General features: G+C 38.8%; 1 protein-coding gene across 3 annotated transcripts in view; it reads right to left on the reverse strand.

Annotated features, from left to right (window-relative positions):
* LOC309484770 (receptor-type tyrosine-protein phosphatase delta) overlaps positions 1 to 27,471 on the reverse strand; it is a 666,889-nt gene that overhangs the window by 568,850 nt on the left and 70,568 nt on the right. The gene's annotated exons all lie outside the window — the stretch shown is intronic.

The raw sequence follows: 27,471 nt of genomic DNA on the forward strand, positions 1-27,471 counted from the left end.
TGAGTGCGCTCGGGGTAAACGTTCACTCCATGATGGTTAAATTTAGCAGATTTAGAATCACATGAGAATCACAAATTTAGAATCACATGCATGCTGAAGTTTGTAGTTTGATTAACATTAAGAACACAGACAGCAGCAGGGAAATTTTCTAATGCACAGAACCAATACACTAGTAATAAGATTAATGTCAATCAGATATTGGGCCCTATTTTAATGAACTAAGCGCATGGTCTGAAGCGCAGGGCTCAAGTTCACTTAGGGCGGGTCCGAATCCACTTTTGCAAGTTTAACGACTGGAAAAATGGTCGGCACGCCAGGCGCATGGTCTAAAAGGGTTGTCCCTCTCCTCTTAATGAGTAATGGGTGTGTTTTGGGATTTACGTGCGTTAAACCAATCAAAGTTTCATCGCCCATTCCCTTTAAATGCCAGTTGCGGTCGTCGTGCTATGGCAGATTCACTATTTACATGACGGAATTTGATAGTGGAAATACCGAAGCCATCTCCATCCCCAGCCTGCTCAAGCAGATCATCTACGGAACAAGCCGGATTCAGTAATTTCACTTAAATGACAATTAATAGGTAATTTTCATCGCCATTTAAGTGAAATTACTGAACTTAAATATACAAGCTTGATAAAAATGATCATTCTAGAAGAAAATTTCAGATGGCACTTAGAGGCTTTTGCATCTGAACGCTTCATATATATATATATATATATATGCGATTTATTAATTACGATTATCACAATTTACATTGAATATATATATATATATATATATATATTTATTATATTTATTATATATATATACATATATTTATTATATATATATATTCAATGTAAATTGTGATAATCGTAATTAATAAATCGCAATTACAATTTCAAGGGACTAATCGGCAATTATGATTTTTGTCATAATCGTGCAGCCCTACTTTCTGTGCATGTGCTTACACTGTGTGTCAGTCAGCGTTTGCACCGCATTGAGTTCATTTTCACTGATTATTGTGCTTAATTCTTTTTAACATCGAGCATGTCCCAAATTCATGATCGCCTTCTGAGAGAGGCAGCTTTCTCTCTGTGTGCACACTTTGACAGTGTGTCAGTCAGCATGTGCACTGCACCGAGTTCCTTTTTAGGATATATTGCTTACAACTCTTTTTAACATCAAGCCAGCCCCACTCTTTACATTCTCATTCATGCATTTCATCACTCTGAAGTGTCAGTGTGCTAGATATTTACATACCGCGATACACACGATATATCAAAATCTCTAACGATAGACATTGTATACCGTGGTAACGATGTATCGCCATAGTGCCCAGCCCTACTAGTGTGCATCTTGAGACAAAACTATAGCATTGACATATTTTAAGATATGTCACTGCAAGTTGCTTTCAGTTAAAACAGCTCAATAATGCTGTCTAGGAAAATAGTCTAGGAAGCATAACCAGGTGCATAAGTAATTATGAAATTGAATATAAAGATACTTAAGTTTTACTTAAGTGGGTCAAGAAACACAAACGTAAAGCTAATTGCATTTTATATAAACTTCAACTATAATACATTTTAATTGACATGCAATTAAGTGTCTGTAAACATTACATTCAGTTCACAAGTATATTCTATTAAAGTGTATTATTTCCATAAGTACTCTTCTTTAAAAGTAAAAGGCAAATTTACTAAACAATCAGTGTGGTATCTCCGTACAAAAAGCACCTTATTCATTAACCACCACTCGCTAACTAGTTTAAGCAAGTGTAAGTCACTGACATTCAGTTCCATTCAGTCACCTCCTTTATACACTCAACTTAAGAGTCTGTACAGATATTCACAAAAGATGAATATTTTACATTGCGGTTTTACCCTATTGTCCAATGAAAGCGGTTATAATAACTGGGCATTCATCCAGATGTGCGGTGTAGTAAAGCACACTTTCAGCATGTGTAAGAGACTACTGAGGGCCCAGTCGAGGTCAGATGTCAGATCTTGATGAACTGGCTGAAACAAGAACTGAAGCTCACAGATTACAGCACGTTTGCGTCTTTGACTCATCTGCATAATTACTTTTGTTAATCGTCACTAAACCAACACAGACAGTACGAACAGATAAATGCCACATTTGAATGACTGTCAGTGGAGGAAGATGCTTTTTGCCTGCATAATGACATAATCACTGTTAAAATTGACCAACTAAACCCTGAACCGCTGCTCTATATGTGAAAGAGGCTTTAAAATCACACCAAAAGAAAAGCTGTTTCAGAAGTGGAATAATGTGAACCTTTTGATGAAACACAGCAACACCAAACTTTTTCTTTATTTACAATAACATGCATTGACAAGTCATTTACAATTGAACCAGGCTTAAGCCTTAAATCAAGACAAACACTTAAACAGCCTTAAAAAGCCACATGTACAACCAAACGCACATAGTTTTGAGCATAAAATTTGATTTGGTTGACATTCAGTTGTGGTGTGAATAGCCATACACATACTGTAATTATTGCCATGGTAAGTGATCAAATGACAGGAGAAACACACAGACAAGTTCCTTAATACCATGTCATCATAAGCATCAGAAAGATCCAGTGAAATGATAATGCCTGTCTTCCTGCTAGAGAATGAGATGTTCTTTCATGAACAGCTTGGGATTTCAGTTTTTATCCAACGCCTTCTGGACAAACACACAGACACACAGGTTGGGTTTTCATGTTTTATGGGGACTTTCCATAGATGTAATGATTTTTTACTGTACAAACCGTATTCTATCACATAACTCTAACCCTACCTCTAAACCTACCCATCAAAGAAAACTTTTTACATGTTCAAAAAAAACATAATTTTGTATGATTTATAAAGTGTTTTCCTCATAGAAAAAAAAAAAAAAAAAAAAACATTTCAATCACGGTGGTGAATTTTCATTTCATTAATTATTTTTAAAATGAGCTGCTGATATTTGCTCTTATAACCCTGAACCCTCAAACGTAAACCTTCATAAAGACATTTATGAAAAGATTTTTAAAGATTTAAAGATTTTTATCCAGTGCTTTTTCTTGGGGAGACCATCGGTAAAACACACACACACATATGCACACAGACAGAGACATTCAGATTTGAATAAGGTCAGGCTGTCAATATGTGGCTAATGATAAAAATGAATAATGAATTAAACACATAAATTATGCAGCAGGTGTTGGTGGATTATGGAATAACTCTTGATAATAACACACACACCCACTAAACACACTTAAGACTTTCATAGTTAACATTGACTGATCTGACACGACCAAGCAAAAGGTCTTGATCTATTTAGATGCTTCTATTGTTGTTATTCACATACATAACACATTTGATTAAGCTGACCAACTTCAACAGAATGCAGTGCAAGTATATTTCACATACAGAAAAAATTAAATTATGGTTTGCTGGTCTCACTTGTCTACCAACCTGGCCAAGCTAGTCTTGGTTGTTGTAAGCCAGATTTACTTTAACTCAAAGTTATTTTTTTATGATTTTCTTTTTTATTACATAACACCAACACAAAAATAAACCACAACGATTCTGTCAGCATTGCTTATAAATATTGCAAATATCCACATGACATAAAACCATATAATAGTAAGTACAAAGCTCTTCACAGTTTAATGAAAATATGCCTTACCTCACCGTGAACACAACACAAATATATTTTGAAACCATCAACCAAGCTTGTGTTCGTGGTCTAGCTTTATTAAACCTAGCAAAAGAGCCTTCCATATTAACTAGATGGTCCATATTCAATAATCACAGTCTTGATATATCTGCATTTGCATCTCACTGGGGCAGTCTTTGCCTAATGGTTAGAGAGTCAGACTGGTAACCCGAAGGTTGCAGGTTTGATTCTCAATACCGGCAGGAAATGAGCAAGGCACCTAACCCCCAATCGCTCCCCGGGCGCCAAAGCAAATATGTCTGCCTACTGCTCTGGGTGTGTGTCTCCAAGGTTTGCAGTGTGTGTGTGTTCACTCACTACTCCTAATGTGTGTGCACTAGGCATGGGACGGTATCACATTTTCATGTTGTGATAATTATTTTTGTGATATATCCATATATATATGGGGACTTTCCATAGATGTAATGATTTTTTTACTGTACAAACCGTATTCTATCACATAACTCTAACCCTACCTCTAAACCTACCCATCAAAGAAAACTTTCTGCATTTTTACATGTTCATTCATATATATATATATATATATATATATATATATATATATATATATATTTTTTTTTTTTTTTTTTTTGAAAATGACCAGTACATTTAGGTACATTTTAAAACAATTTTCCTGTATTTTTCCAGACCATAAGGCAGTTAGCAATTAAAGTCCAGAATTAATTTAATTTAAATATGGAATATCCTGAAGTCTATTAGGTTGGGCCATTGAGATCTCTATGGATCTCAAGGGCACCTTATAATCCTCGTCCTTCCAGACCCTCAAGCTAATTTCTATATCACAAATAATTACAAAGAAAAGGCCAGTAATGCGTTGAAATAAGCATGAGATTTTGATAACGAAGGACTGAAAGAGTATTTGCTTATCTTTGTGTAATTTTTTGTTACATTTTATGAGAAGGGAGGGGGAATTATATTTCAATACCATTGTTCACTCACAGAACTTTTACATTTTCTCACAAATTGGCTAATGGAAATAATATGAAGTGGGAGGAAAAACAATATTTCAATACTTTTCCAAGTGATCACTACGTTTATTGGGGGAATGCAACACTGTTGTGAGAGAACACAATTATGACATTGGCAACCGGGAGTTGTTGGCAGTCAAGTTGGCCTCGGAAGAATGGCATCACTGGTTGGAGGGTGCGGGGGTGTCTTTTATCGTCTGGACCGATCATAAGAACCACGAATTAACTCCAGGCAGGCCTAGTAGGGTTTGTTTTTCGGTCGTAGGCCTGTCGCGATAGTCAATAAATCAATTAATCGCACGATAAAAAATAATGAGCTCGATAATTTTTCCGGCCGCGATAATTCCATTTGCATGCTTGTTTATTTTCCTCGTGTCTCTCTCTCTCTCTCTCTCTCTCTCTCTCTCTCTCTCTCTCTCTCTCTCTCTCTCTCTACCAAAGAGACTGGATGACCACTCTCGGTTCCTTAGCGTATAGGAGGAGTGAACCCTCTTGTCAGTTGCATGGTCTTTGTGTGGGGAGGCGGCGCCACGGCACTTGTCAGTCACATGGTCTTTGTATGGGAAAGCGCCGGCGGGACTGCTTGCGGCTACTGCCGGGAGAGTGAAAAGACGCTAGTTGTGAGTTGGAGGGGAAAAAAAGAAAAAGATGGAATTGGTTTCAAAGCCAAACGCGACAGCGAGCCCGATCTCATGAAAATGCGTATCTATACCACGAATGTTATTTCTCGTGCCATTTCAATATTGATTTATATGCCAAAAATAGTTTTTGCGTGCATATGAAACGCACTTTATGGCGTGTAATACGCACGCACTCCTCACCCCTAATCCTAACCAAGTATTTTCAGTGCGTAGCATATACACGCAATAAAGTGCGTCTCCATCTTCCCGACAGTAAGTTACACAATCACTCGGGCGTTTGTTTAGTCGACAAAGTAACAGGAGGACAGTGCAAAATAGTGTGATATGGCCTGTTGAGGCTTTTTTTTTATTTGTTTACAAATGTCCTAACCGGCAGTTTTGCCTGTTATGGAATGCATCACTATTTATGTCTGAGCCTAATGTTTAATCATTTTTGAAGTGCAATTTTGTTTACATCCATTTTATTAATTGTTTTTGGTATTTGTGAACAAGTGATTTTTTTTTTGTTAACAGACATTGCTTTTATTGTTTTTGGTTGTTTTGTTCATTTTTTTGTGGATATTTAAAATGTTTTCTGTTTTCAATGTTTAATATTCTTAAGAAATAAAAGTTTATAGATCTTTGAAAAGGTGTACCTGCATTATTATGCCATTATCATTATATTAGATGAAAATGGTCTCGAACGACAATATTATCGTTTATCGCAATAATTTCTTGGACAATTTATCGTCCAGTAAAATTAGTTATCGTGACAGGCCTATTCGGTCGTTTTAAAATTTCCATCTCTTATTGTCCGCGTTCCAAGAACATCAGTCCCAATGCCCTATCCTGTATTTTTGATCCATCCGAGCGTCCGGTTTTCCCCACTCCCATCCTACCTGAAGGTCTTAAGGTGGGCATTGTGATGTGGGAAATCAAATCGAAGGTCCGTGGAGTAGTGTTCGTGCTGTTCATGGGGTCATTGTTCCAAGGTAGCTTGTCGCCCAGGAGTGAGTCATACCATTTTCCTTATTAGGCAGCGGTTCTGGTGGCCATCCATTGCCTGGGATGTGCACCAGTCTGTTTTGGCCTGTTCTAAGACTTTCAGTCGACCTCCTGCTGGGCTCCTTCAACCGCTGTTAGTACCTTTGAGACCCTGGTCCCACATCTCTTTAGATTTTGTCACGGCTCTCCCCCCACCCAGGGTAACACAGTTATTAACACAGTTGTTTTAACCGTGGTAGACTGGTTCTCAAAGGCGACTCATTTTATTCCTCTGCCTAAATTATCCTCTGCCAAAGCAGGGCTAGCAAAATCATTAGCCCGACGTCACGGGGCTATTGTATCTTCCAGTAGGCTACCAAAATGTATCACCACCATAGACTGTAAAAAAATATGGACGTAGTGTCCGTGACGTCACCCGTAGGTTTCTGAAGAGCATTTTTGAAGCCTAAAGTGGGCAGAGCCGGCCGTCGCCATCTTGGCCTTGCGTCACTCCCTGATAACAGAAAATAGGCAAACAGGCGGGGCGTGAGTGGAGCTAAGAAGCCTGGCCATAGATATGAGCCTGGCTATCTGAAATCACCTAGCTCGACTTGATCGAGTTAGCTGATGATGTAAAGCCAATTAAAAGTTCCTATTTTTGCCCTTCGAAATATTATAATAGTTAAAAGACATGGCTACAAGTGAGACTGTGTATTACTTCGAGAGTGTTTGTGCGTGACAGTGATTTATGTGCATAACGTTACATGTCAGTCACTCTTTCATGGTCCGTCAGCGCGGCATCGCTCAAGTTCGTAGAGAGCTTATTCAGTCCATTTTAAATTCTGATTTTGGCCGCCTCTCAAATTGGTTAAACCGTTAAACCATATATTGCCTTTGAAGTGCAAGTAAATGCGCTAGAAAATACGCGCTCATTCATGTGCATTTAATGCACGGACGGAGAAAGCGCCGACGCCTGCATGATTTCATCTGACAGTACATAAGCATATTATAATCCATCTGTTCCATGATAGCAGAACGAACGAGCCTTTATTGACGTTTTAAATTTGAAAACCCCAAAAAGCAAAGAAATTGTCAGACATCCATCCATGTTCACAGAGGAAAACAACTGAAATACAGCGCTGGTTGTTCTCTCAAACGATAACGACGGAATGGGCTTTGTACCCAAGTATTAAATTTTATGAAATAATCCCGAAAAAAAGCACAAACACTGCAGAGAAGGCAAGTTCAGCAGCTAACATTTGCTGAGGTGAAGTGACGGCTAGTAACAGCAGACAAACGGCTAGCATTGACAGCGGCAATCCATCTGTCACTCAAGTGGCCACACCCTTAAATTTAAATATTAATCAACTAAACGGACGAGTTATAAAAAAATTCACCCCCCTCACAGTTGTTATGAAGGGCAAAATTAGCTGTATAGACCAAAGCCACATAGAGATCCAGGCTGTAAACATGTTTTTTTCTGCTGTAAAGTTGGTAATTTTAACATGAGGGAGATACAGATTTGACTCACTTCTGCAGCCAGGCCAAGCGGCCAGTTAATGAATTGCAGTTTAACTCACTTCCGTGTTGGTTTCAAGAGAGAGACGGGGAGGTTGCCGCTTGATCACCACCCTGCCCGGCTGGCTATTTTAAAAAGTGAGATAAAATTCCTTCCTTGATTTGAATTGTTCACTCTCTTGACTTGTTATCTGAAGGAAAAATAAGATCACGGATGTTTTTGAACATGCTGCTTTGTCCGCAGTGAAGTTTAGATGATGCTAATATACTTAGCGTGTGTGTGTGTGTGTGTGTGTGTGTGTGTGTGTGTGTGTGTGTGTGTGTGTGTGTGTGTGTGTGTGTGTGTGTGTGTGTGTGCAGGGCTCTCAAGTGTCACGCATTGAGCGTGACAGTCACTCATTTCGGTCTCTAGTCACGCACTCCCGCCACACATTGTATTTCTCACGCGGAAAAACTATTTACAATATATTTAATATGCCACAGCGCCCAACATTTCTCTGGCCGCGCCGCTCTCAATAGAACCGACGGCAGGAATCAAGCGCGTCTCCCCTGGAGTTCTTAGTCGAGCCTGCCACTTATCAGCCAATCAAAAAAAAAGAAAGGGGCTACACAATAGCCAATAGCAAATAGAAAATAGCACTATTGTATCTGGGTAAGATTTAACGCAACAACCAATGAAAAAAAAGCACATCTGCCCCGAAAGTTTCGTTTACTCATAGAGGAAATCACTCCGAGCATCCCTTTAAGCACAGAGTAAGTCATGATCTCCTGTTTTAATGTTACAACAAATTCACAACTTGTTTGACACAAATAGTGACAACTTGACTGCTTTAGAGAATGTTTCCCAGATAATTAGCATCAGTTTTTCATGAGTGTCTGTAACTTAGCCAACAGTTTTACAGCCTGTTCACTGACAAAACCTGCTCAGAACAAGTAGTCTAGGCCTAGTCATATTTTTGTTATCACACGATGACTGACATATTGTCACATTTTAAACATCTCTCTCTCCAAATAGGCTTAATAATTGTATTAGCACTAAATAAATTAAAGTGTATTGCATAGTTGATGTTATAGGTCACTTTTGATCTGTTATCAGGTGTACGCTGGCGCGCTTGGCTGCCGCTGCCGCTGCTCACTGGGACTAGAGCCCTCATTTGGATTATTTAATACCAATCAAAGTTTGACCAACCTGAAAAGCCCTCTTTCACCGTTTCCACGAACTTGATTGGAGTCATTTGGATTGTTATACCAATCAAAGTTTGACCAACCTGAAAATCCCTGTATCACCGTTTCCACAAACTTCCATGAACTTGACTGGAGTCCACCGTGAGAGGTTTTCCTGGCGGCTGCTCCATGATCTGGGCTGTCCTCCTGTGTCTGACTGTTTTCCGTCTGTGGGACTCGTGCACGGTGCCGGCACGCGTAAGCGGGCTATCGGCAGATAGGCTGCCTTGTCGGCCAGCGGCTTGCGAGGCTGCGTTGCATTTGTCCTTGTTTGGCATGGCGTTCAGTTATTCCTCTTCACAACTCCACAAACTCAACTCTGCATTCACTCCTGGACTTAACATCCCCATTATAAATAAACTCAGAATTTTGCGTCGCTCCCGTTATGCCCACCGGAGTACACGCAGATGTTTTGTTTACCATCAGCAGCCTGAGCAGTGCATTCCGTCGATCTGGACACCCGTTGCACAACTGACACGTCATCAGAGCGCTGCCACCAAGAGGCTATTTCATTCCAAGCAGGACAGAAAACGCGGAGTGGATCACAGCCTACTCCGGCCCCTACAGAGAGACTCCACTATCACAAACCCAGCACCCCCTGTCAAAATTGAGCTTTTAAATGCACAATCCCTCAACAACAAGGCATCTTTTATTCATGACCATATCATCAACGAGCAGATACACTTCATGTGCCTAGTTGAAACCTGGCAAAAACCTGAAGTTTACTCTAGCCTCAATGAAGCCTGTCCCCCTGGCTACACCTACCTCAGTAAGGCCCGCACCACTGGCCGAGGTGGTGGCCTTGCTGTTGTGCACCAGGTAGACTTTGAGTTGTCCTCCCTGTCCCTGCCTGTCCATTCCTCTTTTGAATGCCTTGCATTCAAATGCAAACCGCCACTTTCCACTACAATGCTCCTGATTTACCGGCCTCCCAAACTGAACCCAGCTTTCATTTCCGAGATGCATGATCTTCTCACCACACTCTACACAACCCCAGGGAATATCATCATACTTGGTGATTTTAATATCCATGTAAACGACCCCCTTTCCTATTCTGTAGCTGAATTCAATAATCTTCTTGACAGTCTCAATTTCACCCAACATGTCAATGTCCCAACACACTCCAGAGGCCATACTCTTGATTTGTTGATCACCAACTCTACCTCCATCAGCAATCTCTCGGTGCACGATCTGGGCGTGTCCGACCATAAGGCCATCTCATTGGAGCTACCCACTCTGTCCCCCATCAGTAAGCCCGGCAGAAAAATCAGTTTTAGGAACCTTAAAAATATCAACCCAGTCACCCTGACTACTGACCTCCGCCATCTCTCTGCTGCAAACCCCCTTTCAGTCACTAAATCTGTGGATTTCTACAATTCATCACTCAGTTCACTCCTGGACCGCCATGCCCCAGTCAAGTCCAGAACCGTCACCTTCACACGCTCAGCCCCCTGGTACACTAGGGAGCTGCGGCTACAGAGGAGAACAGGGCGTGTCCTCGAACGGCGTTTCAAGGACTCAGGACTCGCTGTTCACAAGCTAGCCTACCGGGAACATCAGAAGGCCTACAGCAAGTCCCTCAGTGACACACGATCCCGGTTCTACTCCAACATAATCAACAATAGCCCTGGAAACTCCAAGCAACTTTTCTCAACTATAAATCATCTCCTCAAACCCCAGACTCCCCTACACTTAGATAACACGCAGGAGCGGTGCAACAGCTTCATCCGATTCTTTAAAACAAAAGTAGAAAAGATACACTCCTTTCTCTCCAGCCCCCCCGCCCTCCACTCCCTCGCTGTATCTGCTCCCCCGCCTTCCCCCCCTCTTCTCCCTAGTTTTTCTACACCCCCTGTAATATCCACTGATCCTCATTCTGGGACTACCCAGCTCCTCTGCTGTTTCACGGATATCACTCAGCATGAGATTGAAGTCCTGCTAAGGAAGATGAAGCCATCCACCTGTGATCTGGACCCATTTCCCTCAGCCCTGATAAAAAGTCACTCCTCTGCAATAAGTCCTATGATCACCAATATCATCAATCAGTCTCTTCGGTCCGGCCATGTCCACACGTCTTTGAAAAAAGCGGTCATCAAGCCACTACTCAAAAAGCCCAGCCTTGACCCCGAAGTCCCTGCTAACTACCGCCCCATCTCCAACCTCCCTTTCCTGTCAAAGGTGTTGGAAAAGGTCGTTTCTGCCCAACTCCACAACCACCTCACAACTAACAGTCTTTATGAGAAGTTCCAGTCTGGTTTTCGCTCTGGCCACAGTACAGAAACTGCCTTGGTCAGGGTCACCAATGACCTACTGATGACGGCTGATGCTGGATCTCCATCACTTCTCATCCTTCTCGATCTCACTGCAGCATTTGACACCGTGGACCACCATATCCTTCTACACCGCCTCCACTCCGACATTGGACTCTCTGATACTACCTTGGCTTGGTTTACATCATATCTCACGGACAGAACAGAGTATGTTTCCCTGGGTGGTGCTAAATCGGACACACACTCTGTCACTTGTGGTGTCCCTCAAGGATCAGTCCTTGGCCCCACCCTCTTCACGCTGTACATGCTCCCCCTTGGTCATGTCATCAGCCGGCATGGAATATCTTTCCATTGCTACGCTGATGACACTCAACTCTACATCAAAACAAACCCTAACCCCTCTGCAGCCCTTTCCACAATTTCTACCTGCCTGGAGGAGATAAAGGCGTGGATGATGGCTAACTTTCTACAACTCAACAGCTCAAAAACGGAAGCCATTCTTGTTGGCACTCCACACCAGACCCGGGCATCCACCATCACCAGCATCACCTTCTCCGGCCACGACATCCATCTTTCATCATCAGTCACAAACCTTGGTGTTAGAATGGATCCTCACTTGACCTATGAGGCCTACATTAAACAGCTTTGCAAAACCTCCTTCTTTCACCTCAGGAATATTGCAAAACTTCGCCCCATACTCACTCTCCCTGATGCAGAAAAACTTGTCCACGCCTTTGTCTCCTCCAGGTTGGACTACTGCAACGCACTCCTCATCGGGATCCCAAGTAAGAACATCCAGCAGTTGCAGTACATTCAGAACTGTGCTGCCAGGATCCTGATGGGGGTGCGGAAGTACCACCACATCACACCCATCCTCAAATCACTGCACTGGCTTCCTGTCCAGTACAGGATTGAATTCAAAGTTTGCCTTCTGACCCATCAGTGCCTCCATGGCACTGCCCCCTTATATCTCAAACAACTCATCACCCCCCTTTCCTCCTCACGCCATCTCCGCTCTGGACAGGCCAACCTCCTCCAGCCTCTGAGGACAAGGCATCGAACTATGGGCGATCGCGCCTTTTGTTCAGCTTCACCCAGTCTGTGGAATGCTCTCCCTGTCCATCTAAGGGCCCCACAGACTGTTGACTCTTTTAAAAAAGGACTTAAAACCCATCTTTTTAGAAAAGCCTATGGCTAAAAGTCCTATTTTTATGTCTCGGTTTTACGTTTATGCAAGTTTTAAAGTTTAAAGTATAAAGTTTGTTGTTTTATGTGCATTGTAGCACTTTGAGGTCATTGAATTGATGTAAAGTGCGTTACAAATAAAATTTATTATTATTATTATTACTTTTAAAATCATGTCTTTTATAATTATATCCTGGCCATGGATGCATTAATCATTGCATCTGTCTTTCTCTTTCAAAGATGACCGGTATAAAGCAATTAAGATCCTCTCATTCGCCCTGAGAGGAGAGTCCCCTAAAAAGGCCAGGTTAGAGGATGCTGGCCCAGAGAAGGTGGCGAATAGGGTATGCCCATTAGAGGAGGAGACAGTGCAGGTGGAAGGCAACAAGTCCAAAAAGGCAACAAACACTTACAATAAACAAAACCAGTCTGTCTCTCTCTCTCTCTCTCTCTCTCTCTCTCTCTCTCACATGCGGAAATTAAATAAATACTTTGTATTTGGTATATGAGCAATTATTAATATTTTTTTTTTATTTTTTTTATTATAATTATTAATTACTAATTACAATTACTGTGTGTGTGTGTGTGTGTGTGTGTGTGTGTGTGTGTGTGTGTGTGTGTGTGTGTGTGTGTGTGTGTGTGTGTTAAAATGTTAAGAGGAGCATATATTTCATTGGTGTTTCAGTTCTAATCACCCCAAAAAGACAGGTCAAGATGAAGGAGATGGAAATTCATAGAAATTTCAGTTCAGTTAGAGCCAAATGCACATTTAAATTGATTATTGGATTATTTGATATACCATTGTTGATATTTGTAATTTTGAAAATGGTTTTGATTGATGTTCGACTCCTATCCAATCTTATAAAAAAAAAAAAATGTATATATATATAAAAAAATTTCGGGTTAGTTAAATTCATTTTGGACAACCAAAATCTGAAGAGTGCCTGCCCAAAGGGCTACCAGCAATTTTGAAATTTTGAGAGCCCTGCAAAGAGACAGCCGTTGCGGTCATTAATCACGTCTTTCACATTCATGGCTTTTTTTTATTGATTTTTGTTGATTGCTGGGGGCCACTGTTAGTCTTAGAGCAACTGTCAAACAGAGCGGGACAACCAAGATTTGGAACGCACATTGTGATGTCTTGTTTCACAGAACCTATCCTGCTGGAGCCAGCAGTATAATACAATACAATACAATACAAATTTTAATAACTGCCGTTGACCAAAGTGCTTACCAGCATAGATAATAAAACAAAAGCAATTACAATACAGTCGCACAAACAAAATTAAATTCTGTTCACTCAATCAGTTCTAAAAGCCATACTAAAAAGATACGACTTCAAACTAGACTAAAAAGCATACACAGATGGGGAAGATTTAATGTGCATTGGAAGAGGGTTCCATAAGCGTGGAGCTGCCACAGAGAAAGCCCTATCACCCTTTGATTTTAATCTAGTTTTAGGAACAAGGAACTCATATGTATGGTGTTTTGATAAGGTATCAAAAGGTCAACAATATAGTTTGGGGCAATACCATGCAACACTTTAAAAACCATCAACAAAACCTTAAAATCAATTCTGAATTTTACAGGCAGCCAGTGTAAAGAAACCAAAACTGGAGTAATTCTCTCTCTCTTCTTTGTACGAGTTAAAAGTCTGGCCGCAGTATTATGCACTAACTGTAGACGAGATAATTTACCCTGTGAGATACCTATATATAATTACAGTAATCAATGCGTGATGATACGAATGCATAAATAACAGTCTCCAGGTCCTTAAAGGAGAATTGGTTTCAGCTTATAAATAGTGGTATTCCTCTCCGTTCCATTTGTAAGAAATTAGTTCCCAAATTCATTGGCTCATATCCCATCACCAACATTATTATTACAGTAGTTGTTCATCTAAAACTTCTTCCAGCATACAGGAGAATTCATCCCGTTTTTTCATAACTCCAAATTGAAGCCTATTTTCCATTCTCCCCTTAATCCGTGCTCCGGCTCCTCCACTGCCGCATTTTGTAGATGGGGAACCAGTATATTCAGTTCATCGTATTCTGGACTCGAGGCGGAGGGGACACAGTTTCCAGTATTTGGTGGATTGGGAAGGTTACATCCGGAGGAGAGGAGTTGGGTTCCTACGAAAGATATATTGGATCACTCTCTGATTTATGATTACTATCAACAGGTAAATCATCATGTGTGATCACCAAGGGGTCATCTTAGGGGGAGGGGTACTGTCACGGTTCAGGTCTGTATTTTCATTTACGTTGTCTTCCTACCGTGTCTGTCGTTTTGTGGGCGTGACTGACTCGTTCAGCAGTCATAGCAACTTATCAACTGATGAGGTTAATCAAGCCTGTGCTCATCTTTTTATAATGTTTCCCCTATATATACCTCAGTGTTTGTGTTCATTCTGTGTCAGATCGTTGTTCTTGACTCACAGTGCTGTTTTCTCATCTTAAGTTTATATTCCTTGTTCCCATCTCTTTGTGCTTTGATTCATTACACGTTGGATTCCCTGTCATTCACTACCTGCCTGGATTATACGGATTGGACTGTCTGACTTATTTTTCCCTGTTCAATATCATTTGGATTATTCTTCATCCTCCAGGCCTTTTGTGAGGAGATTTCACTGTGGACTAAATAAACTCTTTAATTGCACTCTGCGGTTTGGATTCTGTCTGTTTACGGGTGTGACATTTGTTTAGAAATTACTAGTAAATTTTACAAATAATTACAAAAAAAAAGGCAAGTAACATTGCATTAAATGTGACTTTTTTTTTAAGTAGAAAGAATCAAATGTACTACAATAATCTTTATTTTATTTACATTGTCAAAAAATTACTTTTTTACCTACTAGTTAACCACCCCGATGACAGCGGGCACTGCTTCTTTCATGGTTATTTGCTCATAATGAGTGATTTCTGAGCTCATCGCGATAATCCTCCATGACAGTCACGTGCACTGCTGCTTTAGTATTTGGCCGTAACAAGGTATCTTGGATGGAGGCGTAATTGTTCTGTACTGTTTGGAAGCGTGTGCTTGTGACTAGCTGGCGGTTTATTCCTCTGAGTCTCTGCTGGGATTTTCTAACGGAAGTTGGATGGAGGTCTCTGGATCTCAATCAAAGTTATGTGCGGGTCTGAAGTGCTTCTGGATTGAGATCTGAGTGTGTTTGTCATTATCTGTGTATGTTCTGGTTTGGCAGTGTTGGGGAATACTAACTAAAAACTATCTCAACTGGATTCAAAATAGTCCAACTTTTCTGGTAGCACACTATTTGTTTTAATAAGAAGTGGTACAATGTGACAAAATGTTAAAAAAATATTAAATCACTGTTGTTGTTTTTTTTTTGTTTTTTTTTAATCACTAGAAAGTTCTCTCTCTCAATTATTATAGGAAGTCTGGATCATGATTTAGTAAATTTGGTTTAAATGGTTCATTTAGATTTTACATTCTCTTTTTTTTTTACAATCCAATTTCAAATAATTAAAGAATTTAGCCTGAGATTATAAATTTAGTGTTTTAATTTGGATATTTGATTATTCTAGCATTCTATTATTCTTTACTTATTTGTACAGTAGGGACCCAGTGTTACAGAGTCTCACGCCAGCCAGTGGGGATCTCACGGTCACAAACCCGCCAGTCTGATCTTAGTCAGAAGATGCAGGACTAACTAATGCCTTTAATTTTGACCTATCCTGAACACAGATTTGCGGTAACACCAGACTTGATTTAATCTACTAGTCATAGCGGTTTCAGAAAAATACAGAATCAATCAAATATAGAAATGGAAAAATGTCAGGGAAAAATCAGGGAAAAATGTATCATGCCAATTACATAATGAAACAATAAGAAGCCAATTTAGAAAAGATAAATAGATCGCATCGATTGCTAAATGATGAACCTAAGGGTCCGTTTACACAACAACAATGTACAAAAAATTTACTAAAAAAGATTTTGCGCATTTTTCGCCTATAGACAACAACATTGTCAAATGATCCCTGTTCACATGGATTTGCGAAAATTACTAAAACACTGTATTATGCATGTCAGGCCAATAGATGGCGATGTCACTTTGTAAAGAAACACTAGCCGCGTTTCCAATGTCGGGCCAGAGCCGGGCGTGCTAGTGCGTGCCAGTCGCGTTTCCAATGTCACTTCCGGGGCTTGATTGGGGCTTACTCGGGGCCAACAGCCAGGATTTTCTGGCCCGTCGAACACCTTGGGCCAAAGCGGGCCAGCTCGGGCTAGAGGCGTGGTCAAGGTGAAAGGCGGAGTTTAACGGTGTTAGGTAAGGTTATGGTCTGCAGCAAGATGCAGATTTCACTTTTTTATATCGCGCAAAATAATCGAGCTCGAAATGGAGAATCGCCTGTACTGGTCTGTCGAAGTTACCAAAGCTCTTCTGAGCATTTGGGCAGAAGAAAAGGTACAACGTCAGTTTGACGACGTGTGCAGAAATGAGGACATTATAAAATAAATTGTTGATAAGCTAAGCATCCAGCGAACAACGCTTCAAGTTCTGGAAAAATTAAAAAAGTTGCGGGCAAAGTACAAGGAGATTAAAACGCACAATGGACAAAGCGGTGCCCAGAGAAGGAACTTTCCATGGTTCGACTTGATGGACGTGTGCTGGGTTACCGTCCCTCTGTTAGTGGAGAGACAAGTCGGGACACTATGGCAGCCGCAGACGGTGAGTTAATATACATGCTATCTTCCTAACTTTAAAAAAGAAAACAAATAAAATATTGCATAAGTGGCTGACATGCGTGTTTGTGTTTTGGGGCTAGAATTGTCATTCCAGAGTGATTTCTCTGTGTCAGAAGTGCAGAAGGGACCGTCTACTACACTTCCACTGCTAACGTCGACACCCGGGATGCAAAAATATACAAAATACACCACAGAAGTATTAAATATTTTTTTAGTTTCTTGTCGGTATGTAATTATGTCTAAATATATGTTTATTACAGAGAGACATGACGGTCCTGAAGATGTAACCGTAATAAGAGGAAGATCACATCACATTCCACAAAGGACTAGACCAGGTATTTTTGCGTTTAATGTACCTGCTAAATATATGTAACAAACCTTACAGTTTGGGATACTGTATGTGTACTTAGAGACTAATCTCACAATCTATAATCTATCAGAAGACATCCCAAATGTCCTGCTTATTATTGTGTCTGCTTTTACCGAGAGTTGCAAATGCAAAGATGCAAATTTGGCATCAGGGAGTTTTTGCAGTGTTTGCGAGACATAACACAGCAGCAGATGGAAGAAGAGCGGGAGCTGAGAAGAGAAGAAATAGAAAAATAAATGATGATGAGACGAGAGGAATTGGACTATGATGCACAACTCAGATGGGAGGAGATGTCACAAAGACAGAAAGAATCTGACTCTTTTGCGTCAGTCTTCAGTAAATTGACCGCAGCCCTTCTCCAGAGGAAGTAGATGAACAAAACATCTATTTTTAAGTTTTTTTTTTTTGGTTTTTTTTTTGGTGTAAATAGTAGGCTACTTCTTAAAATCACCTGCCGTTTCGTTTGTGTGGACATTTGTAAATAGTACTTCTCAAAAGCACCTGTTTTGTTTCGTTTGAATGTGTATGTGTGCACATTTTATAAGCACCTTTGTATTTTGCACTCTGATGTGAACTTAATATAAATAAAGTAATAGCTGTGCTATTATAACTGAGGCAAATTAAAATCATGGTTATTAAGGGGCACATTATCAAAAGCTAAATATACATTATTATAGTAATATATTATACACAAGACATATGTAAAATTAATGTTACTTAATAAACACATTAGTAATTCATTGTTGGTTCATGTTAGTTCACACTGCATATATGTTAGCAAAAATGATTAGTTACATGAACTAAGATTAATAAATGCTGTGGAATAAATGTTCATTCTTACTTCATATTATATAAAGTATTTAACTAATGTTAACTTATGAAAACATATTGTAAAAGTTACCTACATGATAATAAACTAAAATATAAAGACTTTGTGACTCAAATAAGCCATTAAGGCAGTTATTGATATAGACTACTATGCATACTGATGGGCACATTATTTAAACGGCTGTCTGATGGGCACCTTTTGTATTCTCTGATGCAAATAAGGTCCTAGTAAGTAAAATTATAATTAGGCTATAAGACATGTATTGGTATAGACTACTATGCTTATTGGTGTGCACATTATTTAAATGGCTGTCTGATGGGCACCTTTTGTATTTGGTAATATCCACCTATTAGAAGTTGGTGAGATGCAAATAAGGTGCTATTCAAATATCAGAAATATCTTATGTATAAGCAGTTTCACATTTAAAAGTACCATTAACAGAAGTGACCATATCTAAAAACATTTTAACAGACATATACTTACAACTGCAATTAAAAAAGACATACCAGTAGAGCTGAGTATTTTTGATTTTATTTAAAAATAGTGAGAAGATTGTTTAATTGTATGTTATTTAACAAATAAATAAAAAACATACAATTGTGGTATTCAATCTGTATGCTTAAATGGCCTATTGATCTGATATTGTCTGATGTAACCATATAACAACAACTTAAAATTATTGCTGCTGCATGAACAACTGTTGCAGAGCACTTCTTGCATCTGAACTATGGAAGTAAAATAATGACAAATGTTTTTGAAACAAAAAAGCTTGTTGAATTGCACTACTCGAAAAAATATTCATTGCATTAACCCTGCTTGCATTTTAATGCATTGTATTTTCAGGGCTTGCATTCAACATGGTGGTATATTTAAGCTGTGAATATTTCAATTCAAAACATTTCACACACGTTTTCATAATTAAAAATTCAATAATCCATATTCACCTTTCAGATTTCACTTCCAAAATGTTCATTCTGTTTAAAAATACAACCTATAATATTTGACCGGCAATTTTCAGTCTATTTTATTTCGCTTTACAAATTCACTTCCACAAATTCAGTGGTTCAAATTTGACAGAAAATTCAACATTTGACATCCGGGAAAGGCAGGAATATCAGTAGATTGCCGATTGATGATCTCCATAGCTATTAGTCGACCTCACCAGCAGGAGGTGCAAGTGGCTGTTGACGAAGAAAACTATAGAGCAACGGGTGAGAGACTCATTCATCCGTTGAATTACAGAAATGGAGCAAGCAGTAGGCTATTTGTGATCATTATCAGGGCGATGAATTGTGATGATTATCATATGGAAAAGCTGATAAAGACACAAAAGCTGTGTTTACATTGAAGTCTTCACTGTTACTTTTGTACATGTACGTTTTGCACAGCCTGCACAGTCGTGACCGAGATTATGTTATTCCCCGATGCTGATGTACAGATCAAACGTTAAATCTGAGGTAGTAGACATATTTCTCTCGGTTGTTTAGTTTTCTTAACTTTATATTGCTGCTGCAGAACTGGGGATTCCCTCAATCCATCACTCTCCAGGATTCCCCTGCGGTCAGGACACTCAAAGTAACTCAATGGACAAAATACAGTGATGTAAAATACCAAACTCCCACCTTATTGGGGATGTAGGCTATATTAATAGGCTACAGGCAAGCAGATGAACGTAATGCGCAAAGTTTCACGCTAAGCGTTTCACAGTGATGTACTTGCATAAGTTCGCCTGACACTGGATATTCGCACATTTAGGGACCATCTCTAAAGTTACATACGACATTGGTTCACACATTTCTAACTTCAATAGCATTTGAAGAGAATGACTTACAGTCATAATACCAACTGTAAAGTGTTCATGTAGGTACCAGACATGATGCACAATTTTTTATTTTTTATATGTAATAACATAAACTTTCAAATCATGTGTAGGCCTACATATTGCAATTTTTTTCAGTACCACATGAGCTCATATTTATTTTAATTTAAACTATCTAAAAAGTGTGCATCATGACACCTACATGAACACTTTACAGTTGGTTGTATGACTGTGCTGAAATTTTACCTCTGAGGTGCTGGTTTCAGTTTCACTTCGAGGAGCAACGGATTCACCTGAGCATTGTGATAAGTTCTTTATTCTTAAGTTCTTTGTTCTAATCGCAATATGGAATAGTGTCTGTAAACCGCAAAAAGACTGTTTAAATATGAATCGCGTCTATGTGTAAATGAACGGCACAGATGCGCACTGTTGTTTACTACAGACACTTACATTAGTAAACATGCTATTTTTACATGAACACATCTACTAGTTTATCTTTTCCCAAACTATACGAGTAAAAATCATCTGAATTATGTTGAAATAAAATGTCTTTGTTTAGGCAAACGTATTAAACTGCAAATTAACATTTATATGCCCTATATTAATATATCATAAAAAAAACGATATGTTACAGACGAAATATGAATGTTTAGACAAGATTTTGTTGACTAGTTTTGGACAGATTATAAAGTTTTACTGTAAAATAGACTACTGCCACATCAAATTAGCTTTTGTTCGGCAATTTCTGCTCATATGTTGAATTATCCACTAAGATGTTATTTTAGTGTTTGTTCCCATGTATATTCAAACTAATGAATCCTTAACTTTGAAATACGTATGATAAAATGTATGCTTTTTACAAAGAAAGATTACACTTGAAATATTGTTAAAATTGTAATTGTTGATTTATATGTGAAAACTTTTTAATAAAATAGCAACAAATATATTTACAGATGTAAATATGTAAATATATTTATTTGTTTAGATGTAAACAAAATCTTAATAGTTCAATATAAGCCTTCTCCTTAAATGAATGATTATTGTGTTTTATTAGTGACACATTTGGGGAGAGGATAAATATTCCAAAACTTTCTGAAAATACAGTATGAGAATTTGCATGCATTTTTTTTTCAAGATGTTTCCAACTCTAACTTTGAACCAATTTTGTTGACTGTGTACTCAAAATGTGCTTTTGACTTTAATTTATATTTGGATTATATTGTTAACTATATTCTAAATAAATTAGAAGCAATATCTTTAGTTCCCTCTCAGTGACATACCTGACTGAAAGGCTCATTATGCAGGTCATTGTCTTCTTCAGGTGGGAATCACAGCATTATTCATGATCATTCACGCCCCCACGCATTTTGCCTTTCTAAACAAAATGTGTCTTACAACATTTAAATCAATGTATTGTTTTGTGTGAATGAGTAGGCAGGATGATTTTCACATCATTTTGAAGCGACAACATCCATTAGTCAAAAGTCTTGTGGACACATATTTAGTATGTGTTTTGTGGCCTTATTTCAGAAACTTTTTTTTCAATAATCATGCATAAACATTATTCTCTCAAAAATACAAACATGTACATGCATGTTGCTCACATATTATGGTATCCCTGTTTGTGCTGAATACAGTGTAATGGCACCTTTGTAATTAATATGTTTATAAGCAACTGAAAAAAGCACAAATGTCAGGGCATGTCAAAACATCTCAAGGACCCCAAAAACACCTTACACCCCAGAGGGTTAAAAACGTTGCGCTCATAGCGCAAGAGGCTGAAAAAACAGCAAATGTGGTCACATTGGAGATTTTTTTCCAAAGACTTTAACTGGAAAATGATGTGTCGAGGTCATTTCATACTCTTTGCACATGAAGAGGAAAGGGCACATTGATTCAGTCACACACTGATTTGGTTTCTTTTTTGATGCTCAAATACTGAAGAAACGACAACTACTGAAGAGAGAAATACCTTTATCTGCCTCTGAATCACATCAGTATATACGGAGCTCTAAGCAGATAGACAAGTTTCACATTCTCATCTGCGATAGAGTGATCAAAATAACCAAGACAACTTTAACAGCTGAAATAGAACGAGTGAATCTTTAATGAGAGCACATTCATAATGCATCAAAAGTTAAAAGCACAGATATCGCTTTTTTTTGCACTTGCTTGTGGGATTTCTAAATGCATTCAAAGAATTTTCGAATGTCGTTTTTATTTTACATGTGCAGAAATATTCATCTGAAGAGAGTGACACTATTGCACAGACTCGAGAGAGGTAGTCAGAGAGACGTCTGGACACAGACACACATTAGCGCAGAAGAACACGTGAAACCCACCCTGCGATTCAGGAACACAGCTAATTAATTAAAGTTCAGCAAGTGTTCATGACAGGGCAATTAGAGAAAATAAGACATCAAGCACCACAAAATTAATCAGGTTGTAATGGCAAATTACTAGCACTGTGTCTGTAGAACTAGAGTGTTTCAGGAGGCAGCAGAATGGAGCGAAGCAAAGACTAAAAAAACAGGCAAGTTATACAAGCTGATTTTATACATGCTATCAGGTGTTTATAAATTACATAGTGCAATTTCAAGCTAAATTAATTTTGGAACCATTGGAGCACATACACACACAAGGGAACCACGCTGAGACGTGGGATGACTGAAAGACGACTTGGGTGACTGGCGATCAACTTGGATGAGGTTACAGCAGTAGCTAGCAAGGTAGTCAGGAACATACAGCAGGGAAGCAGCAAGGTAAATAGTCTGTAGCATCAGATGAGGTCAGACAATGACTGAGGGAGTGTGTGAGCTCTAAAGTGCTGGTGATGAGGGCTAGATGAGTTCCTGTTCCTATCCAGTGGCCTGTTGCACAAAGCCGGTTTCAGTTTCTACCCAGGTAAGTTCAAGATTAGTTTGAGCAAACACTGTTTTTTCGGGCTCAAGAAGACGGATTGGTTTTTAGCATTTATATAGTCAGATTTTTTCTTTCACCTGCCTTCTCAAACTTTTGCTGCTGCTGCAGCAGTGTTTATTCCTGCCATACTCAACTGATTTTGTATCCTCAATATGTCCTGAGTAAGGAAAAAAAAAGCCCAGAACAATCCCATTAGGGGAAAGTTTCCAAAAAGACCCAAATATAGCCTATTCATACGCCTATTCATTATTTTTCTCATGTGAATAGGGTAAAGATTTTAACCTTTAGATATCACCATGCAAATTACTGAGTTGATTACTTACATCAAGACAAACAAAAAATGTATTACTTGTTTTTTTTAATTGTTTGTTAACATGGGCAAACAAAAAATTACGTATGTGTCAATTTGCATAAATACCACAACAGATCTAAACATTGGGTACAGCCAGGTGAAAATGTCTTGTTGAATTTTGTTGATTTTGTTAATTAATATATATAACCATGTTGTAGTGTTTTCCATTTGAATGTATTATGTGATAATTGTATTTCCTTCATGTTGTTACAATAGTACTTAGTACTACACAGAGTATGTACTGTATGTGACATTAAATGTAAAATATACTGTCCTTAATCATTTGAAATTAAAAATAAACATTTAATACAAAGACTAAAACAAGTGAAATGTGCATTTCTCTATATGAAAACCAATAAGACATTAAATTAATAAAATATAACTAAAATAATGATTTAAATAAACGTATAAACAGCTCAATAATAATAACATGCAAACTTTAAACAACAATATGTATCATGGCATTTATGCAAAAAGACATCAGCCATCCCTAAAAATGAAATTAATATGATTCATATTTATATCTTAACTTTGACAAATGCACAAAAAAAAAAAAAAAACACTAATGAGTACTCATAACGTATATTCTTTAAAAATAAATACAAAGCATACAGTTACTTTATCGCAAAGCCGAGTACAACAGAATAGCCTCTTATCTAGGAGCAGTGATGGGAATAACGGCGTTATAAATAACGCCGTTACTAACGGCATTACTTTTTCCAGTAACGAGTAATCTAATTGATTACTCTTCTCATCTTAATAACGCCGTTACCGTTACTGCCAAAAAATGCGGCGCGTTACTATAACAACTGATGAAGCTGTTTTTTTTTCATTAGACCAACTAGATCTCTGAGCGAGAGGCAAATACTTTTTCTTACTGTTCTTCCTTGGTTAGTGGACAGAGCACGAGACAAGCGCATAAATGCTGACGATTGGCTAAGGTAGAGTAAAATTTCATTGTAAGCCAATCAGAGGTAGAGTTGGGCGGGTGTTCGAAAGCACGCATAGTAATGATGGGCATTCGGCTCTTTTGACTCAGCTCACTGAAAAGAGCCGGCTCTTTTGGCTCACCAATGGCTCTTTAAATGACTTTGACTATAATATTTAAATTTTTATTACATAATTATTTAATTTCTATAGGCTAAATTTGTAAAAATAGAGTCGGCTCTTCAGATATGCGAGCCAGCTCCCGACGTTCACCTAAAAGAGCCGGCTCTTAGAGTCGGCTCATTCGCGAATCGCGAACGACCCATCAAAAGCTCATTCGCGAACGAGTCGATCCATCATCACTAACGCTCATGAATTGCGAACGACCCATCATAACGCAGAGTCGGACAGGACAGGACACACAAGGAACAACACAAGCCAGTCAGTCAACGAGAGACAGGTATCAAACGTTCCAAAACATCTATTGTGTTATTTGCATTGATCCACTATATAAACATAATATCTACATACATGGCATTTGATTGGAGGCTAGTCTCACTTTGTCCCACAGCAACATTTTTTTATTTTTTTTTATGTGTGTACAATGTTTCATGTTTCTGTTAATAATGTATTGTATTAAGTGTACATTTCATTATAATATTCAGATTTATCATAAATAATTGAACATGCACATGTATTTTAAGTTCTGTTAAAGAGGGGTAGAGGTGGGGTCACAATTGAGCATTTAAAATTAAATTTTACTTGGAAGTAACGCAATAGTTACTTTCTTAAGTAACTAGTTACTTTTAAAATTTGTAACTGAGTAACTAATTTAGTTACTTTTTGGAAGAAGTAACTAGTAACTGTAACTAATTACTTTTTAAAAGTAACTTGCCCAACACTGTCTAGGAGTGAGGGCCCACTCCACTATGAATGTGGCATCTTCCAAGGCTCTATCTAAGAGTGCACCCTTACATGATGTTTGTGATGCAGCAGGCTGGTCCTCTCTGCACACATACATCAGGTTTTACATCAGGCCTGGATATGGATTCAACCCCAGAATCACTGGTCCTTCATGGTTGACCTAGTCCTATCTGCACTCAACAAATGTCTGTGCCAGTGTTACACAGCCTTTTTGGGCAGGCATTCTTCCTCAGTGTGGTGACGTTGGCATTGGCATTCCCTTAGCGTCAAAGCTATGACGCAGAGTTGATTTGCCTTAGAAAGGAAATGTCTCGGGTCACGTATGCAACCCGGTTACCTGAAAGGGAATGAGATGCTGTGTCACTGGCTATGTTTCCATGCATAACTTTTGTTTCAGTCGGACTGAATTCATTCCGATTGATGAATCTGAATGTAGTGTTTACATGAACACTAAATGTGATCAGGTTAATGTGTTTTGACATGCGCACACTGCACGAATATACAGAGTTTCCCGCTGTTTGCGCATAATAACCATTCTCCTACATTGTTTCTTTATTTGTTTTAAACAGCAGACCTAATATTTATCCATTTCTGGTCATAATTTGGAGACAATGAGCATATGAACTGTGTTGCCGTGCTGCTTATATTTATCACGCAGTAAAACTGCCCCTCCTCACGCTCAAAACCAGTCGTCTGTGGAGGATAATCCGAAACAAGGACTGGTGGGATGTTGTCCTACTCAACTTCACAGACGCTGAGTGAAAGGCGAATATAAGAATCACAGGATACTCATTTATATGCCACTTTATTCAACAGGAAGAACAGCTCGTTCCACACATCATCCGTCATTACGCTTTCAACGTCATTGCACATGCGCAGGCTTTCAATTTCGGTTGTCAATCCGAACAAGCGTTTACAAATTCTCTCGATCAGATTAGAAAAGGAATAAACCACCACTTTCAATACGATTGAAATTTCAATCAGATCAATTAAGGTGTTTACATGAAGGCTTTTCAGTCAGATTGAGCAGTCAATCTGATTACTAACGGATTAATTGGTTGCATATAAATGTAGCCAGTTTGCCACACTTCCTGCATGCCTGTGCAAGCCCTTCAAACAATTAGAATCTGGGTATTCCGTGATGTAAATGCCCTTTTATGGTCTTGCTGATCCATTACACTGTGTCACCTGACCTCAAGTTGGCCAATATAATTGGTGTTTGCACACACGTGCTTCAGACACCAGTTCCGCCATGACGCAGGGTCTTGTTCCCTTCTCAGGGAACCAGGTTACATAAGTAACCTGAGATGTTTTGAGGATCCACTAGCAGGTGCTATTAAAGTACCCAACCTAAATCTAGAATGAAATGATCCCTGACAATTACAGTGAATACTAGACATGATGTTGTATATCAGTAGATCAATACAAGTAATTATACAAGTAGTCATGACAATCCTTCAGCTTAATTACTGCCATGCAACAGTTCATAGCTGATTAAATTAAAGTTAGGTTAAACTGTCAACATGCTTGTATCTACCTGAATAATAAAACATTTGGTTTATTGACATGCATTTGGAAAACCAGTTGAGTACTAAGGTTTACAATTCTGATATTTAGGAAACAGAATATGTAAGTATACATGTGTAAAATATTGCTATTAAAACTAAAATCGCAGTAGTTTTTAACCACAAGTAACAGCAAGAGTTGAGGTGACATTCACGCTCAAAAACTCAAGCAAAACTCTTCCAAAAGGTCCTCGCAAGTGCAGAGAGGAAAATATCAAGCAGTTTATTCATGCAGTGACATGTTATCTTTCGGAGGACTTTATTTTAGCATGAGTACAGCTCTCTTCTCAGATCCCTGGTGAAAAAAATGCCCTAACAAAACAGGGAGAGTCTTAAAATAAAGGTGCTGATAAAACAGTCTGTCAGGTACATTTGTTCTTCTGTATCTGACACTGAGAATACAGTCAGCGCACACAACAGGAAATTACCTTATTTACACCTCGTTAACATGCCATTATGACAAATCATAATGGCACAACACCATCAGACCCATCCAAACATGAGTGTTGGTGGAAACTAGAGCCCGACCGATAAAGGATTTTTAAGGCCGATACCGATACAAATATTTGGTGATTT

The sequence above is a fragment of the Leuciscus leuciscus genome (genome assembly GCF_965113295.1).
Source record: "Leuciscus leuciscus genome assembly, chromosome: 2".
Lineage (NCBI taxonomy): Eukaryota > Metazoa > Chordata > Actinopteri > Cypriniformes > Leuciscidae > Leuciscus > Leuciscus leuciscus.